Source organism: Heliangelus exortis, chromosome 2 (genome assembly GCF_036169615.1).
Source record: "Heliangelus exortis chromosome 2, bHelExo1.hap1, whole genome shotgun sequence".
NCBI lineage: Eukaryota > Metazoa > Chordata > Aves > Apodiformes > Trochilidae > Heliangelus > Heliangelus exortis.
The window spans coordinates 132,182,812-132,203,573 of record NC_092423.1 but is presented as its reverse complement, the minus strand read 5'-3'; the positions used below and the strand labels follow the sequence as shown (position 1 = coordinate 132,203,573).

The 20,762-nt window shown below is 36.5% G+C and overlaps 1 protein-coding gene across 4 annotated transcripts in view; it reads right to left on the bottom strand.

Annotated features, from left to right (window-relative positions):
- The window catches only part of ZFPM2 (zinc finger protein, FOG family member 2), a 307,375-nt gene that overhangs the window by 161,635 nt on the left and 124,978 nt on the right, over positions 1-20,762 (bottom strand). The window contains exon 1 of one of the 4 annotated variants that reach the window (XM_071738187.1): positions 5,015-5,043. The exons of the other annotated variants lie outside the window; for them this stretch is intronic. The gene's annotated coding sequence lies outside the window, so the exon portion shown is untranslated. Of the gene's footprint in view, positions 1-5,014; positions 5,044-20,762 lie in introns of those variants that run through there. 4 annotated transcript variants of the gene reach the window in all.

Sequence of the window (20,762 nt, the reverse complement as noted above, 5' to 3'; positions counted from 1 at the left end):
CTCTCTGGTCACTATGATCAGCAGCCATTTTAACATTATGGGTGAATGTAGAGTTGGAAAGGATAACCTGCCCATATATTTTAGCAAACACAGACATTTTGGTTGTGCTTGTACAAGGTGCGGCACTTTACAATTGGATCCTTGGCAAGGATCTTTTTTTCCCTAAGAATCTTTGTTTTGGAGGGGGAAAATTAACATTAGGACAGCTGTAAGCTGTAAGCTAAATAGCCCAGTGCACACCAGGGTCTATAAGCACCTGCTAAGATTGATTTATTTATTTATTTTTCCTAGCCTGCATCTTTTCTAGTATCCCTGTTCATGTTCCTTTTTCTGCCCTAAACAGGAAGGCCAGGGGCTGGTACAAGGGCTTGTAGATGAAAGATTACAAATGTCACATATAAAAATCCTCTCCTGAATTCTTCTGACCCTGGATTAATGAGCCTGCGACTTTTCTGCATTCATTTAAAACATTTTGATACTCTGAAATTTTCTGTTTGGTGAATGATATCAAAACTGTCTTAACAGGTGGGCCCAGTCTCCTGCTGACGAGAACAGGGCTGTCCTCTGCTCACTGGCTCGCTGTTGGTTTCCCATGAGGATGCTGGGTCAAGTGGTGCCATACCTGTGGCCCCAACCATAGAATCATAGAATCATAGAATCTTTCAGGTTGGAAAAGGCCCTTGGATCATCGAGTCCAACCATCATCCCTACTGTACAAAGTTCTCCCCTAAACCATATCCCCCAAGACCACATCTAAACGACCCTTAAACACATCACCACTCTTTCTGTGAATTTTTTTTTTTTCTAATGTTCAGTCTAAAACTAAGCTGTTGCAGCTTGAAAGCAACGTGTGAGGTAGTTTGAGAGCAACGCAAGGTAGTTTGCTGGAAAAAGAAAACCTTACCCTGTGACTCTTAATTAAAAGTTTCAAAAACGTGTCAGCAAGACAAGATTTTGCCCTTTAGCCTCAGAAGTTTAGACATAAGTGAAGAATGTTCCCTGCAGCTGCTGTCTCTGCACAACTGCTCAGAATCTTACCAGAACAGAAGCAGAGATTTTACTGCCATATCACCACTTGCAGTAAGAAGTGTAAAGACTCAGATGGTACTGACTCTTCACAGGTGCTTCTCCATGGAGATCCCAATGAGCTGGGAGAAGAGGAAACTGAGGATGAAAAACTACTGCAGCTTTCCTTAAGCTGTGTTCCAGCCTCAAGGAAGCAGAATATTCTGTGCCAAACACTGTAGGAAGTACCCAGTGATCATCAATTGCAACAGACCACCTCAGTACTGAATATAATGTTCCTCCACATTACAGAAAATTCTGATATATAGAATTAATTTATCCCCTGGGATAAAGTATGTGATATAATTCATTATCCCTATGGCAAAGTCAAGGAGCACTTGTATTTTGCTGCTTTCACCCTAGACTCATCAGCCATCCAACTGAAAAAGACAGCAATAAGCATAAAAGAAGCAGCACTAAGAAATAAAAGAAGTGATGCTCTGCTTTTATTTTTACAAGTAAAAAAAAAAAAATAAGAAACATTTCATTTAGTGATATTTACTTCCTTTTTCCTTGCTACATACAGAGTAAGTACTTTTTTTTCAGATTCTTCTTCAAGAACATACTTATTTCCAGCTTGCTGAGTAAGTTTATACAAAATATTTGAGACACATAGTATGGGCTAATCAATTTTGGTAAAAGATAATGCTGTTAGTGCTGTGGGCTGTTTCTCTTATCTTGTTGATGTAGCATACTTTTAAATTCTGTGATTACTCAAAGACTTATGATAGCTGTGCTGTAAAAGAAGCCCCAAGTCATGACTCACAAGTACAGCTACAAAACATCCCATGGCTTTTAAGATATTAGGCCACCTTGGTGGATACAAAACTAGAATGAAGGGATTTAATTTTGGAATCTTTTCTTATATATACATATTGTTTCAGCCATTCAACTTGTGTCTCACACAAAACAGAAGGCAGAGAGGTCAGTTTAGCCTTGTCTTCCTTTGCAACAAAATCAGAATAATTTAAAAATACACAGTGTACACAGGAACTCAACAACAGTTTTTGGCCCTTAAACAGGATTTGCCCACAGTTTTAATACCAAAAGAACACAATTATATGTAATATTTCTGAACAAAATAATACTGGCTTTCATCCATCTGCTCCAATTTTGGAATAAAAACAAGCATAAATCTGAAGGTGAATAAACAGCATTTTGAGGAAGAAAAAGTGAACTACTTTTTTCAAAATAAGTGTATTTAGATTTATCAATGTTTACCACTTCTAAGCAAGTCGCTGATAGCTTTCAGAGCAGTTTATTCTTTGTTTTTTTTTTTTTTTTTCCTCTGCTAAAATTAGAGAACAGTTATTTGACATTATGGAGGTCTACAAGTTTCCACTAGCAAATGGCTCCTTTGCATACTTTCAGTACACAGCCACCTGGCTTTCTAATAAATATTTTTTGCATGGCAGAGAAATCATATATCTTTTATTTTTAAATAAGGACTGAAATCAGAGCAAACAACTTAAAAGCACTCTCTTGACTTCTTAAGCACTGCCCAGGCAAGAGCCCAAGATTGACCAACTGCCCTCTATGCACAGGAAGAATCTGCAATTAATATTTGCCTGTTGATTACCCTGGTTATAACAAACTAATAAGCATATGCTTGCACACAGCAGTTCACTGATAGCAGAGAACTTTCCCATTTCCTCTTTTGTGATTCTTAACAAGGCAGCTTCAATACTAAATGCTCACACACTTGCTTGGCAGACATAAACTGCATTATTGAGGTACCTCCTCTAAATTCTCCTCCCTCAATTTTCAAGACTCTGAGACATAACACACACAGGTTTGAACATAAACTTGAAATACGACATTCTCTATTCAAGCACTCCAGTCAAACCCTGATAAATCAGGCTGGCCATGCAGTGATCTTATCCTTCCTGACTCTTTAATAAATCGAACCTTGTAAGTTCATGCTGTTGGAAGTTGTCACTAAATGAAATTGTGACCTTATCCGATGCGTGAACTTATCCTGCTGACAACTACATTTATTGTGTGGATAAGCATGGGGGAGAAAAAAATACTTTTGATAATTGTGATCTTAGCCATATGCAACTCTAACAGATGGGATCTTTTTGATGTTCCATTAATGATTTGCTTATGATGAGCCTCTACTCAGGAAAAAAATAAATGTTCTTCATAGGTAAGTGGTAGAGGGACTGGTAAGTGGTATAAAAAGTGCATGGAGAGCTACTAACTGACAGCAGTGAATCAGAAGCTATTAGACTAACGCAAAGAGCTTTGAATTAGCTTATGATTGCACTGGGAAAGATAATGTAACAGAGGTGGCAAAACAAAAACATTCCCTTTCCACAGGACCCAGTAGTCCAGATCTCTGAAACAACTGAAAGTCTGAAGCAGTAATCCAAAATATGCTAAGCCTTGGCACTTCATGAGGAATGGATGAATACTGCATCCCCAGCACTGACTGGACAGTTTTGTCTCTTATTGTGGAAGTATATTGGGCAACAGGCACTACAGAATGGTCAGGTTGGAAGGGACTTTCAAAAGCCATGTAGTCCAACTCCTTTGAGAGTAAGGGCATCTGCAGCTAGATCAGGTTGCTCAGAAGCCCATTCAACCTGACCTGGACTGTTTCCAGGCATGGGGCATCTACCACCTTTCAGTGTTTCACCACCCTCACAGTCAAAGATTTCTGAAAATGGCCACAATCTCACATTACCATGCTTTTCCATCAAGGACTTAGCACATCATTTTACCCAATTCTAACATCTCTCCCCAGCGGATAGCACTGTGTGTGCTTTGCAGTGCTCTGACTTGGAAGTGAGACATAGGGGATGTCAGAGTACACTCTGTTTTGCAGCACCACAAGACTGCCATGAGATACAGGAACTGTAGTTATCTTAATAGAAAGACACATGTACATATGAGACAGCTTCAGACTTGAGTCCAAGCAGGAATGGACTAAATCACAATCCATTCTCAAACAAATTTTTACAATTTGCTTTGCAATGAAAATTGCATTCACAGGGGTCTGGGAAAAACCAAAGGTTACTTAGGTTGTCCAGAAGCAAAAATAAAATTAAATTCTTCTGTCCTAAAGACAAGAAAACAGGGCAAGGATACTGTAAGGATGAGAAAGATGGAAGGAGGAACAGACTTGGGGCTGAAAGTTGAAAAAAGAGCTCTGTGGAATCACTCTGGAGGGAAGGCTGCTATTCTCCTGCCATCAAGGGTTTCTGAACAAAGCAATCTTCTTCCTCTATCTGAAGTCTTTGAAATATCTGCCATCTCCCAGCAGCTCTTCCCCCTAATGCTGATTCACCCTGGTCCCATTCCTCTTGGAGGGAAGCCTTGAGGGAAGCAGACACAAGGGAAACGCATAGGTAGTTATTGCTCTAAGCTACTGCTCCTCTTTGCCTATGCTTGGAAGCAGGTCTAGATAGCAAACTTAATGCAGGAGAAGCTTCAACATGCTGCTTCATTCTGAAATAAGCTGACTAACATTGCCCCATCTTGCACGTGTTCCCATAGGGCAGCTCTGCACTCTAGGTAAGGATGACAAATGAAAAGGCTTCCCATTTTCCATAAAAAATATCTTGCTGCTTCCTACCTTTTCTTTAGAGCCCCAAAAGTCAGAAGCAGAGTTTCTTTATCTTTCCTACCTGCTGCTAGTACTGCAAATGGCAGAGTGCAGGTGCCATCCTTATCTGCAACAGTCCTGTCCTACAATGGACAATAAAGGCAAGGAAAGTAAAGGGAAGGAAAGAATACTGTAAAAGTGAGGACAGGGAAAGTCTAGGCAAAGATTTTCAGAAAAAAGGACTGAAGAAGGAAAATTTAAAAAACAAGGCAAGAGAAAGAGAGTCTAGGGAAGGAACGATTTGAAGACCAAAGTCAAGTCTGATCTGGATACAAAGACACAGCCTGGAGAAATAGAAACAGAAGATATGCAGGGAGAAGAGGGATGCAGGAACCTTACCAGAATGAGGGAAGACATATACATTTCCAAGCCTGAAACATAAGAACAGAAGTGCATGAATTCACATTTAGAAACAGAATGTAAACACTATTATCCTTTTTTAGCCAAGGCATGTGTGTCATTACAGTGCTTAATTTGTAAGATAAACCACAAAAATAAAGTACACTTATCCTAATACCTTATTGTTTAGCTGAACCCTGGCTAAACTGAACACTTGAAGTGTGTCTACACTGTACCCAGTGATGTGGATTTCACCTGAGCACTGGTCAAACCCCTCTCTACCCCCAAGCAGCCTGATCACCAAGGCTATAAAACTTCTAGGAGAAAAAGTTTCATTACTAGCTATTTAGTTTACACTAGGCTCTGGCTATGGCCATCACTCTGACATAGTACTCCAGCCTGCTTGTGACATTAGCTACTGGTACATAAGCTGCTCCAGAGTCCCAACCACAATACAAAGTGAAATTCAGTGATGTGAAGGTGCACTTGGTCTTGCAACACAAGCACAGTTTTCAGAGACCAGAGTTCCAAAACCTAGTCTTTTGTCTCTATCTATAAAGTCTTCATTTACTTAAACAAAATTAATACAAAGGGGAAAAATTACATAGTGTCTCACAGTCCTGTAATCTACAGAACTTAATCAGAACACAAAGTGCCATCCAAGTTAGAAAAATACAGACCTACATCTGCATCAATTTGAAATAGCAATGCACCTTTTAAATTTTTTTTTTTTTTTGGGGGGTGGGTGGGGTGGGGCTGGGAAGGAGGGTCAATAATTAAGTAAATGTTAAATAGCACATAAGTTAACTACTAAAGATACAGCTCACAGAAAACCATGTGATTATTGTCCATCAAGTATACCATCAAAATAATTTTTAAAGCTTAGGCTGAACTGTTACAAAAAGTGCTGTTGTTTCTAGGAAGTCAGAAAGGAAGGAGAACATAATGAACACTGCTGCTAGAGTCTGATTAAATGTTTAGTAGAACAGTTTTACACAGCTGTACAGACATTGCTTTTATTTGCACTGCTTTGTTGAGCTTACAGAAACCTGTTCAAAGAAAAAAAAGAAAAGAAAAGAATGACATACGTAGAAAGAAAAATAGATTTACTCAAGATATGCTGAGAAATGCCAAACATTTTTTCACTTGCTTCAAATTCAAGTTCTATATAACATGAAAAATAGTCTGGTCAGATCAACAGCTAGTCTACAGACAGGTGAAATAAACCCAGTCACCATGGCAAAATCCTAATCCTATGATGGAATTAGAATAAACTATCTGAAGTTAAACCCTAATTTACATCTCTGTTTTCAAAGTCTAAATCTCATAAGAGACTAAAAGAAATACTGGTTTTTGTCCTTCTCAGTAATTTTCCATCTTCACATCTGGAAGCACAGTTCAAGAGGTTTGTTACTCCCTATATGTGTCGAGACAAAACTGGAGTATAAATATTTGCAAAAATACAGAAAAAAAACCTAAAAGGCAACCAGTGTAGCTGAAGAGCCTTCCCTGCAATTTTCTGTGAGAGGAATACTGCAAACTCCATTCTCACATGGATGCTCCATACTGGCAAAAATTATTAACAATTTTATTATAACACTGTGCAGACCCAGTGGGTTGAGTAGGTACTTTATCCCAGCTACATGCAGCTTGCACAGCTTTCCTCCCTCCCTCTCTGTCACAAATACACACGATATAGAAATGCCAGACTTGGCAAGAGCAGGCTGATGATATTACTGAAGGGGGTTTTCTTGATAAGATCATCATCTGTTTCTGGACTCTTGGGTATGCTCCTTTCCTCAGCAGAGGAACAGTCGACCCTGATAAATGTCCTTTTGTGTGCAGATTCTCCCCTGATATTTCCAAAGTCATTTCAGTCCTGAGACTCTCTGTTTTTTTCATTGCTTAATAAAGCTCAAATGCAGTTAGAAGTATAGGGAGCATTGTATGTTAAGCAGTAGAAAGTGGACACCATTTAAAACGCATCTTGTGCAGCTCAGATTGAAGCCTTTTTTAAGAGAGATCCTATTCTCTTAAGGAAAAATGAAATATTTCACCAGCACCAACACCAATCTTTCCCTACAAATTTTTTGAATCCTTATAGATGAAAGATGCTAACATCTATATATAGATGAAAGATCCTAACTCTAGGATTCTATGATTCTATAATTTCCTTTTTTTCAACATTATCTGCATAAATATATATGATCCTTAAATAAATAATTAATAGTATGTTTACCCAATATTGATGGATTTCTTTTTTTAACGGAGAAAAGTGAAAAATATTAAGGTTGTCTGCATTGTTAGTGAATGTAGAAAGCTACTCAAGTTAACATGATATGAATACTGCTCTATTAATATTTATGTCATGAAATGTATTAGGTGAACAAAAATGTTTTGGAAAGTATTCTTTTTAACTCTTATAGCAAGAGCAGTGAGATCATCTGTGACTGTATCTGTGGTGCCTTCTCAGTTTACAGTACTTACACTTAGAGATAGAAGGATCTATTTTCATCTCTCATTTGTGTAGCAGCAGATGAAGTTATATGCTTTCTATCAGATATGCATGCTCAGAGCTATGAAACCTCTGCTTAGATGACAATTTCTAGCTCAGAGTATGTGAGCCAAACTGCCCAAATGTCTTGTAAAAGAAGCAGATGCTTCAATATGATTTTCCTGTTCTCTTTCAATGTTTGCAACAAATTTCTGAGAGTACCAAGGAAAAAAAAAAACACCTCAGTGAAGTCTCTAGTTTATCAGTATTTAGTGTGACCATCCAAAAGATGTAGTTACTGTTGAGATTAGGAAGGCGAGAGGGGGACCAGGATAAAGAGAGATTGAATGCCATGCTCCACTGCATACATGCAATATATAGTTCCATCCATTATAATTATAATTTATATGAAAAGTAACAATATTGTAAATAGAGATAAATGTAGTATAACTATAACGTACAACATCAAGATTCAAATTAATCATTTCTTTGCAGTTGCTGAGGATGGCCATGCATAACAGACACATGGCTCTGCACTGCTCCAGCACTCATGAGTTATGTTTTTATCTAAATCTTCTACAATCAAGTAACAGCAATGACCAACAGCGTTTTTTAACACTGTTGTCAGACAGGAATTGACTGCGGGTTTGGGGCATGGACCAGAGTACCCTCACTCGCTCCTTCATTGCATCAGTCTGGAATATCATGCTTCTTTCACATGCAGCTGTATCTTACTATAGCTGAGATTTTGAAGCTGACAGTAAGACCAGTGATGCTCACTTATAAGGCTGATTTACAACTTTGAGTGAAACATCCCCTTGAGCAGAGATTGAGTACTACCCAAGTCCTGTGCACTCCATAAATCCTACTCTGAGGCTTACATAAGTCTTAAGTAGAATATTGGTCTTGTGGCAGCCTTCTGTACAGGAATGATCTTCACCTTCATATGAGGAAGTTCTAGGGGTGTCATGTGTGTAAAGCACACACCAGGTGTTTTGCTTTACTGCCTTCCCTTTTATGAGTGCAGGCTTTGAACACCTCATTGCTGCTTGGACAGATGAAGTGACTGGGGAGCCTAGGGAACCACATGGAACATTTTTACTCTACCAAGACCAATGGGTAATGGCTTTAATCTGGAAGAGTGAAGTTAAAGACTTTAAACTTTAAGTGAGACTCTCTGAAACTGTGAGGCAGATAGTTCCAGAAACACTGGAACAGGTTGCCCAGGTTGCTCCCTCCCCGAAAGTGTTCAGGACAAGCTTGGATGGGGCTTTGAGCACTTTGGTCTAGTGAGAGATGACCCTGCTCATGGAAGGTTATTGAAACTAGATAGTCTTTATAGTCACTTCCAGCCAAAAAAATTCTATGATTACACGATTCCATAAATAAATGCACATTTCTTTCTTCGTAATTTTTTTTTTCAGTTATGAAGTCTCTACTCAAAAACCATTAAAATATTCCTAAATTATCTTAAAGTAAAACTAGCAAGCTCTGTGGAACTGTCCTTGAATCGGGATGCAGATTCCAATAAGGCAAGGACTATATTCCCCTATTCTGAAAAGTATGAAGAACACTGTCTGCATTAGATAAATGATAATAATATTGAAAAAATAAGGATACATCCTAACAGAAAGATTAAATTAAGACCGAATTGTGAACAATTCAGGTTCCCAAGGAAGATCAAGTGTTCTCTGAATTAAATCAGAAGAGATGTGTGGATCTGATACTGTGCTTCACTCTTATAAAGCTGAAACTAGAAAACACAGACTAAGAGCAAAACAGCCTGTCAAATTATAGTAGAAGCATTAAGGTCATAATGAAATAAAAGGAAATTCCATGTTCATAAACATACAGACTTAAAGGGAATAAAGAAAGTATTAATAACACTTGAGAAAAAAAAAAAAAGTGCTATACTAATCTCCATACACGTGTTTGGGGTTTTTTTCACACTTTTTGTAAGCAAGTACAAATATGCTAGGCATCTAAATCAATCTGATAATTTCATAGAAAAATTAAGTCTCATCTATGGGTGAGTTGTAACATTAGCACGTTAACTTACACATATGTGAGACTATATGCAAAAATAAAAATATCCAGCTTAAAAAGTATTCCACTGTGCCAAATATGGCCATAGTATGTTTAGCACTTTTTATATGCTTATCCTTTCTTCTCCTTTTGACAACAACTAGAAAAAAACTGAGAAATTGGTGTCTAAAATAAGAGACAAACAGATATTCAAAAGGTAGTATTGAAGAAACACCTACAAACCGGTAACTTGCACCTTTTCTAGCTCCCATGTAGTACTACCTCCTGTATATAACAACAAGCAGTTCCAAAAAACTAATAAATAAAAGAGATACACATGCATTTTTAGAGAAGTCCCTGTCTTGGAGCACATGTTTTAGTCATAATGATGAAAGATCTGGGCTCGGTGAACTGGATCTAAACCTAGCTTCTATGTGACCTCCAAAATCACTTATAATCTCTTTACAACTCTGGAAGTAATAACAGTTCCTTTCTCTCACCTTCCATTGACCTGCCTTTTTAGACAGCAAGCAATCCAGAGTGGGGACTGTAACTGTATTATGTGAATAGATATACATATAAAAAATATAAAACTGACACACAGATATACAGTATAGATAGAAAGATAGATATGTATGTAGGTAGACACACACATTTAGATTTATCTCTAAGTATAGTGTCTGTGACAAAAGGAACTCTGTGTCAATAGAAACTAACAGCTTCTAGGTGATACCATAATACACACAGCAAAAAATAATATAACTTGGCATTCTGAAAGGGATGCCCTTTTCAAATATGTTGCATCTCCTTTGTCTCTGGCAAGCAGGGGCTTTGATTATGTTTCTGATATATACTCTGTATCATTTTTAGAACAGTTAAACAGAGCTCAGTACCCATATCCTCTGAATGAGGTGAAAAGACAGAAGAGATCGAAAGGCAGAGGATGACTTTAATATATATGGTATTTGAAGTTTGAGGTAATTGATTTAATTTATTTTTGTAATTTATTTAAATTCAACCATTCTGTGCTTTTACTATTGAAATAATTATGATCAAGAAATATATGTAGGTAGAAAAATACTTTTTTATATACTGCTTTTTATCTCTTAGACCCACTCACAAATAGCTAATTATACCCTTTGAAATGAAGCTGAATTGCTGCAAAATAGTACATATAAGAAAGCAAGGCATTCACTCCACAACACTCTTGTTACCTGCCACTGAAACATAGAGACACCTCTTTCTCGTTTGTTGTCATCTTGAGACCAATTAAAAATATTTCAAGTGGAGTGGCAGCCCACTCTTCTGTGTCATTCCAGGACACACGTGCCATCTATTTTTAGATCTTTCTTTGATCCCATGAGTTTTATAATCATGCATCAGTCTTCAACTTTTTTTTCACAATCATTCATTCACACACCTCCTGACAACTAAACATCAGCTGTGAGTGTAACAAAATTACTGCTATTTCTTCCTGTCATGAACAAATGTAATAAAACCTCCAACAGCAAATCCATGTCTACACTTCTTGCTGAGTAAAATTATGGTACATAAATCAATATGAAGACTGTGAGTGCAAGTTTTGGGTTTGTCAGTCATTTCTAGTAGCTGTTTTGTTTTAGCAATTTTGTGCATGCATTGAGCATTTGGAAGAAGAAAAAAATGCTATTTGAAACCTACAACACAGAATTCACAATTATCCGATCAACAACACACTTCTGCACCCACAAAGCTTTAAGTATTCTCATGAAGAAACAGAGATATCACATCTCACCTGTCCTATGCCAAGAGAGCTTGGTATAAATAGTGTAGAATTTAAAAGCACTACACAATAAAGATACCAGTGTCTGACAAAACCATTATTTCACTGAGAGGTATGATACTTCCCTCTGAAAGGCAATAAAAAGTAAATTCCATACTTCACTGTACATAAAGAACAGTTAAAATGAAAAATTTGTAGTGTGACATCTCATGTTGTTAACAATATAGGCAGATCAAGATAAGTTGGTGGATTTGGATCATCATCAGAAGACACGAGGCCATATTTGCCAGTCTATTATGTCATGTTTCTTGAATTCATGAACCCAAGACTGCAATAACTTTTTGTGACATGATGGAGAAGTTACAGTTTATATATCCTCTAAATGCACAGGCAAGATAAATGAATTAAAACCAGCAACCATATTGTTTTTCTAAAATGTTATTGAGAAGGATAGCAAATGGATAATCCCAAAGTTTAAATCATACAAAGCATTCAGAATATAACACTAGAAAAAAAGCCTATGATTGTCTGATGATTTATGTACAAGTAACCTCTACTTTTGTAAATCAAAACAGTAGAAGAACATGAGTAAGAAAATAATGTTAAAGAGATCCCTTGCAAACTTAAAAGGAAGCATAACATCACCATCACATACAGTATGTCTGCAGCTAATGATTGACTTGAAATGCCATCCTCTTCCAAAAACAGACTGTCCCATTTGAAAGGGATGTAACATTTTAGAAGCAAGGGTTATTCGCATTTCCTTTCAATAACTCCTACTCAAAACACAGGTAGATTTAAAAAAGAATTGTGCAAAGAATAATTTTAAGATAAAATGGCAGTAAAGTGGTTACAAAATGTCACAGTTCTATAAAAAATTAATTTTTATTATTAGATCAATTATTAGTTGCTTTGATGTACTTTCATTTATCTGCAGTCACTGCAAATATATACAATTTTTCACTTTCTAACATATGCTTTAACAATATGCTAATTATACAGTTCAGATGATCTGGAAAGAAATCCATTTTGCACTGATGATATAAGGGAGTGACAGTACAGTTTACATTAAGAAATGTTTTCTCATTTTTCTGAAAAATTGGTTTGCACTCAGCCGGAGAAATCTAAATTCGACCAAGAGGCATCCCTCCCTGCTTCTCCATGGTTACAAAATAACATGACAATCTGAATGACGAACAAGATGCACTTAAGAATGGATTACAAAAACTCCTTTGGACACAGGTAGACAGGCAGTCAATGTTTTCTTTTGTAATATGATTAAACAGATGATTACCATACAGAACAATCTTGAAATGCTAGAAGTGGACAATTCTCACTGACATTATTTCAAATGAATTAGCTATTCCAAATTGTCTAAATTAGCCTACAGGACAGTTGCCCCATCTGCATTCCCGTCTTTAAGGGAAGACTTCTAACTAAAAAGACTAATATAAAGGTTCTCCTTCTGCTTATGGCTTCCTTCACAAACCTTTCTTTACTCCAAGTGTAGCAACACTGTACCACTGGGTGCTTTCGGCACACTTTTTTCTGCCACGTTAACATCAACTTCTATAGACAAAGCTTGAAAGAAGTGTGATTGCTTCATTGGGATCTTCTTTTTAGTGTTCAAGGGATACAGACTGCATTGACTGGGAGATAGGACGGTGAGAATCCTGCCTCTTGGCACAGTCTTCTTAATCAGCTACATGTGAAATTTGGGGACTAAAACCAGTCTTGATTTATTAATTTGTTTCAGAGCTATCTTGCCAGATATTTTGTGAAAGAAAACATTCCCATAACTTATCCTCAGACTGATGTTTCATTACTTTGTGGATTCATGGGGAAACAGAGAAAATGTTTCTCAAGTTTTTGGAACCATGTAGCTTTATGGATACAGCTGCATTGCTGTTGGAACACAGTCACAGCCATTTGATGTAATATTAAATTTGTATCTATGGATGGCAAAGATAAATTTACACACTGTAATGATGCACCACAGATTTGACTAATTCAGTATTTTCCAAGATACATTGCCTAAAATAGTCTGGCATCCAGAAACACACATCCAGAGTTTTTCAAGATTAGTAGCAGTCAGCAGAACATTGGAAAATAGGTCTACCAGGATGGGCAATCTGAGTTGATCATTACAGAATATCACACCAACTACTTCTGCAAATTTATTTAAGATAGGATGTTTATTTAAATAATATAGAGTCAAACTACAGAATACTTTCATCAGACAAAAACTGGGAATTTGGAAAGAACATTTTAGGTATGAGAACACCTCCTTCAGATAACTTTCTCAGTTACTATTTGTATTATAAGGGTATTTCTCACAAGGTTGGATAGAACTTAAGCACTAAATTAAAAGCAATATTATAAGAAGACTTAACAAGAAATGTGAAGACAGAAACATGTAAACCTGAGGATAATAGGTTCATCATAACATAATTTCACAAAATAACAATAAGGTTAATGAGAAAGCTATGGAAATTAATATCAAGATTTTAATTGACCCCATCGTTTCAGGCCTTGCATGTTCAGCATGACAGTTCAGTGTAATTTTGCAGTGCTCCTGTGGAATGCTCACCCCATCACCACTTCACCTTCTTTCAGCAGTTTTTTTAATTTCCACTGAAACAGAGGTGTCTGAAATTACTCCCCACAGCTACTTCCTTCTTTGCACAAACATGCTTGCATAGGTATTTTTTAATATACTAAAGTAAATTTTTACTCTTATTGCTATTCCTTTAAAAAATAGAAAACCATGATGAATGTAAAAGCAGTGATTTTCTCTGAAATATTTTAGGGTGATAAACTCTGGACTATGAAAAGAAAAATATATAGAGGAGATCAATGTCAATTTGCAGCACACACACAACATTCACTACATCAGAACATTTCAACCCCTACAATGTGAACCACTCACACAGCATGACAGTGGGAAGACATCAGTGAACCTGTTTAAAGCTACAATGAGAGATTAATTTTGGAAATCAAGGTATGTTTTAAAAGAAATGATTTTTCAAAATTATATTTTAATTTTCAGATCAGTGGAGTAACTTTGTAATTACAAAATATCTCACCAAATTATAATTCCTTTGTACCTTTTTATTAATGGAAATTTTCTAGAGGGAAGTGTTTGTAGTTTACATGCAGAAAAATTGGTTGCAGTTTTTATATGCTTGTTTTTTCTCCAGGAGTTGGGGATGCCAACAGCTTAGCAAGTACTGGCAGCTTAACATCTCTTTCATTCTCACTCCTTTCCACTAAACTTGAAAGCCATCCTCCAGAAACAGTGAATTTGATCAGTATTTCAACCTAAACACTTCACTTTTTCAGGCTTCATAGGCAGAAAAACAGTATGATAAATTAGACTCAGTATATCACATCTGTTCACTTTCCTGGCATTATCTGCTTGAAGGTAAGAAAAATCATAATCTGCCAGTTGCTGTATCATAGTCCTTTTAATGATACAAAAGCAAGTACAATGAATAAGCTGAGGATAACTTCCCACAGCTGTCCTTGTCTCCTTGTTCCAGTTTTTCTATTGCCTTTTTCTTTACAGGAGAGAATCATAAAATGTTTGAAGAAGTTGACGAGATAACTTTAAAAAAATAGTAAAAATCTCTATTTATAACTGAGAGCAGTGCTAAAGGTGATGGGAATTCTAGAGACAGCACAAACATTTGAAGTGGCCCTATTACAGTGGTGGTCTTGTGATTCAGGCATTTGAAAGCACATACCTGAAAATCTCCAGTGCTTGTTTTTGCAGGCTTGATTTCACTTGCACTAAGTCTGTGAAACAGGTCAAGGGAGGAAGATCAAAAGGAGGCCACGTCACCTGCATTCAACACCACATGCTGACACTGAACATAGACATAAACAAAAATGGCTTCCCACTTCATGTTGTTCAGGGCCAGAAATGCAGGCTGCTGTGTTTTCTACCTCTAATTTTGGCATTTCAGCTGCACTACTGGCAACCCCTGACAGGAGTATCTGATGTGCAGAGCTTTGCCAAGTGAAATTCCTATCTGGAGTTTTTATCTCATGAGTATTGGGCTCTGCACAAGTAATAATGCAAAATCTGTCTCACCTTCAAAAGACTTACAATAACATAATCAATAATCTATTTCCTGTGATCCACTTTACCATGCAAGAAGGCAGCATTCAGTGTGCATATTTTAAATGCAGAAGTAGCAATAAATTCCATTCTTTATGTTTTTTATATTACTGCTCTGTCTTCTTGTTTACATTCACAAGTTACACCAAGACAAGACCATTCAGGAGTTATTTGTACAACTCACTTACCAAAAGACATTGCTCATAACAGAATATTTTCTAGGGTTCTGCCCAAGGGCTCTGAGGTTTGAACTGTTCTGTTGGCCTTTGCTTACCAACAGAGAGAAGTTGCTACCAATTATTTTATCTCACCCACCCTGCACGCCTCTTGTACATAATGAAATTTTTGAGGCTTTAAATCTCTTTGCTAAAGGCATTAAATGCAGAACTGTGCTGGCTTTAGGGCTTCTAACTTGCAGAAGGGAAAAAAGTGGCTGGCTAAATGAATACTGGTCAAAGGACTGAGTCAAATCACTCTAAATTCATGGTCTAAAAGACACTAATGGACAGTCACCAGCTGTTAATGTATGGAACTTGATAACTCACAATAGCATATTCACATATCCAAAACCTTAATTCTAAACCATAATTTTTCCATACTAAGTGATTCTTTTTCTCCTGTTCTACACATTATTAATTAGAGAGCATAATTATTTTGTAAATCAGATAATCTATTTGAAGAATAAATGGGAGAAGATGGGCCAGAACTGGGGTGAGGAGAAGGGTTATATGGACTGTTCGCCCCTGTCCCAGCTCCATATTAATTTATTACACATAAATGAAAGTATGGGATAAAAAAAAAAAAGATCAGCTTACACTGGGTCACAGTAACTTTTCCCCTCCTGCTTCCTAGGAGTGTGTGTGTGTGCACAGGTGGCACAAGAGTAAGAACTGTGTGTGTCTCCACTTCCTTCAAGGATTCCTTCTCCTTTTACCTTGTGTGATGTTATTTGTTCTATGAACATCCCTTACTAACAAAGCTCCTTAATGGTAAAGGTACAGAAGTTCTGTTTACTCAAAAAACAAAAAAAACTTTTCCCTACAACACACTACTACTACATCTTTCCCTTTTTACAGGTAACTTTTGGTCTTCTTTTTTCTTCATCTTTAGTCTCACTTCAAACTTCTCACTTTGTTTCTGCAAAAATATAGTGTCAAAGAGTCCTAAAATCCAGTGTTACTGTAATTACCCATACATAGACCTTTCACTCAGTACTTTTTGAACATACTATGTACTGCATGGAAATCCCCTTGAAATTCTTTTTTCAAACTTGTTTTGCTACCTTCCTTCTGTGTATTGTCAGTTGATAATGAAATATGTAGGTAAAATGGAATTCTGCAAGCACGGCCACTTAACATCAGAGATCTTAAAATTCTGATAAAACTGTATCAAGCTAAAGTAGCATCCTAACACACTCACTTCAGAATCCACAAAAAATATACATTTAGCTTCCTTCTCAAGATAAATGTTTTCAAAGTTCTCTAGATGGAATGTTTCTCTTTCACAGACAGCCCTTTTATATATCTTTGCTCAATTTCTGACCCAGTTACCTTTGCAATGACTTCCAATATTTTCATTCATATACTCTTGATCCCAGTCTTGAAGATGACAGTGAATTCTTGCAATACCCAACTTGCTTGTCCATAACTATTGTAATAAACTATAGTTTATAGATTGCCATAAGGATATAGCACCTCCCCATGCTTTACCTCTCTGACAGCACCCATGACCAAACAGTTAAACTGAATGCATCTGGAGAATAAAATTTTGCCTACCAGTTGATCAATATTTGACTAAAATTTAGAGATTCTAGATCTAAATCTAAATAATCTGTAATTCTTAGCATTACTTTCTGATTTTTACAGTACTTTTTTTTTTTTCAAGGCATCTTCCTTCATGTCTTCATCATAAAAATATCCCTCATGTAGTCTGTAGCCATTGTACGCTTTTTTACAGACTATTGGAATAAATACATACGCCCTAAACCAAATAATTTTTGTAAGAAACCAAAGAAGCTATGAAAAATTTGCTAAGAGCAAGAAATGTGTTTTATAAAAAGCTCATGGCTTTTGTATTCTTGGGATTGTCTGCAATTTTAGATGCTGCAGTGGAAAACACAGGTAGACAGCTGGACAGCAAAGTAAATTCTATCATCAAGATGCCAATTTGTCTTGATGCTCCAACAGATATGGAGGGTCCGTTGTGTTCAAAAGATAAACACAATTTGTTACTTACACCTCACATTGCTAAGCAAATGGATACTGTTCACATCTACTCTGCTAAGGATGTCTAGTAGGTTGACCAGACCCAGGTCACACTGTCCTTTTAAATTATTTGGGTTTTTTGGATCTCAACCACTCGAAATACATAACATCATTAAATGCAATCAAGCAGTATGCTGATCAATCTACATCTATTTTGTGTAGGCATATCTGTTCATGCAAAGGTTCAAAAGTACCTCTTGATGATATCTGCTTCTCTCATCTCATCCAGCTATGCACTTGGCACGCTAAGCCAAAGTTATTCTGATATCCTGTCAAGTGTATTACAAATTTTGGATTGTTTGCCAAAGCCTTGAACCGTATTTAAGGCCACTGAGTTGTGACAAGTGTGCCAGTTTACTTAGATTCAGTCCTGTTTCAATTTTGGCAACCAAAATACAAGATCCCTCAAGTAGTTGTTGTATAATCAGGAAATGTCACACGATGAGAATATGAGACTACTACACATACTAGGATCTCTTTATTCGGATGTTAAGATTTTCCCCAGTTTGTTGCTTAAGACATCCCTTCAGAAAGCAGGATGAATGTTTTGTCTAGGCTCATGTTTTCAGTATTCCAGAATGTGATTATTTTGGAACCCCCTCTCACTCCACAGTACCCCACATCATGTAGCCTGGAGATGGCAATCAAGTATTGAAACTTGTAGTGATTAAGTTACTTTCGAATTTCCAATTCCCCTTCCAATTTGCAGGAAATGTAAGGTGGGTTTTTTGGCTATTTTCAAATGAAAAGTGGCATAGATTTTTGTGCCATATCTTAGAACTGTAAATAAACCACTTTGCATATGGCAGGTCTCTTTTCCTCACTGATAATTTTGTTTCAATTTAGCATGATGCCATGTGTACAAAATTCCTGGCTGATCTCAGCATTTTTACAGACTAATACTTAAAGCATTCATTTATTGATTAATATGTGAATGCATTGCATCCCTGACTCTAGTTGTGGAACATAACCTATTTGTCCAAATGCATGGGAGTTTTCTTGGATGCACCAACTCTTTTCAGTGACTAATCCAATGAAAATAAAAACTAAATTATTACATAATCTCAAAGTTTCAGCTAACATAAATGTAAAATTTTAAACCAAGAGCTTTTTTTGACTTGTACTGTTCAGAAAAGTGCAGTTTGCATAAAAATATCCTTTGCAGTTTCTCAAACACAAGAGATGGTCATGTCTTCTCTTGAAAAATATGAAAAAGGTCATGTAATTCACAAAGTCCATCCATAAGTTTGTGTTTCAAAAGACTGTGATTATGGACAATCTATCTTCCAATAAATTATCATGTGACTATGAAAAAGAAGTTTGTAACATCAAATGAACTTTCACTTATCCCAAGTTTCACCACCAGTCATCATATATATCATAAAAAAATCAGTATCTCTTTATTAATTCTCTTGCAATTTCTCCTAAAGGATGATCTTGTCAACAACAAACTCTTCTTTAAAATATATTTTAAAAAATCACAATTGGTTGAAACAGAACATTTTCATGACAGGCCCAGAACACAATTACGCACATACAGGGATTTTATCCATATCATCAACTGGTACTGAGGCAGTTTCACATAACTAATGTGTTTGGGTTTTATTCCCTCTTATTATTAGAAGTCTACTATTGAAGTACACAGCTCTAAGTCCTGCAGGAAATGTCACATATCCTCTAGATGTCTCTGGAGATTAATTCTGAGAACATTGTATCTCTGAGCAGGATCCACTGTAAGGAGTTAATCATTATATTAACATTATAACAGTTCTTCAATATTTGCTCTGTTGGAAGAAACAAAATATTTTTGTTCTTGCAGTCTGGACTCTAGGCTGCCCCCCCATGCACACTAAGCTGTTATTTTCTCTTAAATGTGCCTCTGTCTTGAAATTAAACTCTGTATTTTAGCAATACTGTTTATTTTTGTAAACATTTTAGTTACTTACAGCAATATGGTGTAGTTCTATAATATTCTTTGATATAACCATAGCAGAAAGTTGCATGGGTAAAATACTGGGCAGTGAATGGTTGAACTTTCAGCATGGGAAATATAAAAAAGGTGCAAGTTTCATTCCTGATTTTTCAGTAGCCTTAGTATCATTATAGTAGTAACACTCAAAATATAGATGGATGCACACCTTGGATTTAAACACTTTGTTTTTTTTTATGTGATAATGGCTTTCCATCGCTTTATAAATTATTGAACTTTGAGTCACACCAACATGTAGCAGACAAAATACAGTCTGCTACATGCAGTAGTAGTATACTGCTCCTCTGTACTGGACAAAGGCACAACTTATCCAAAAACCACTGGTGTCACTTCCCATTTACTTCAGCTGGCTTTGAACAGGCATTTAGCATACAGAATGACTCTGCTTGCATGCCTATTGCCATCTGATAGAATGGCAGCTTTACAAACCATGAGATGTACAGTTTAAAAACCATACTTTGGGCAGATGAAAAAACAAAATGTAAATGGACATCTTTCCCTAAGAAGATGAACAGATCTGCACTTTTGCAATCTGAAAATGCTACAGAAATATGTACATCTGTGAAAACAGCAATGCCATTCCTTGTATCAAACAGCAATTGATACTTATTGAAAATAAACCATCACTAGAGATCACTCGAGAGAAGATCATCTGTTTTTCAGTGCTTTTGGTCTTCAACAATTATTAGGCACCTTCATTTCTGATTTTCTTCATTGAAAATACATCATTGAGAGCAAATGTGATCAGAGTAAAAGACACAACAGAAAGAGGCATACTGCCTTCAGCCATGATAGAAAAAGAGCCTGCATTCCATAGCATGGTAGCTGCAAGCTAATGTATAAACTCCTTAAAAGCAAATTCACCTCATTGTAAAAACAGTGATTTTAGCAACCTCAGTGCTGTTCCTGAAGTACAGAAAAGAGAGAATAAAAAAGACACCTTTTGATGAGAGATTATGTAGCCTCTACAATTGAGTAAATTTAGTTTCTGTTGCAGCAGAGGAATGTGATAGGAAATTTTACAGTTGAAGGAGAAATGTCACAGTATTTTGATAAGAGAGCGATGAACTTTTTTTCCCTCGTGCCATTA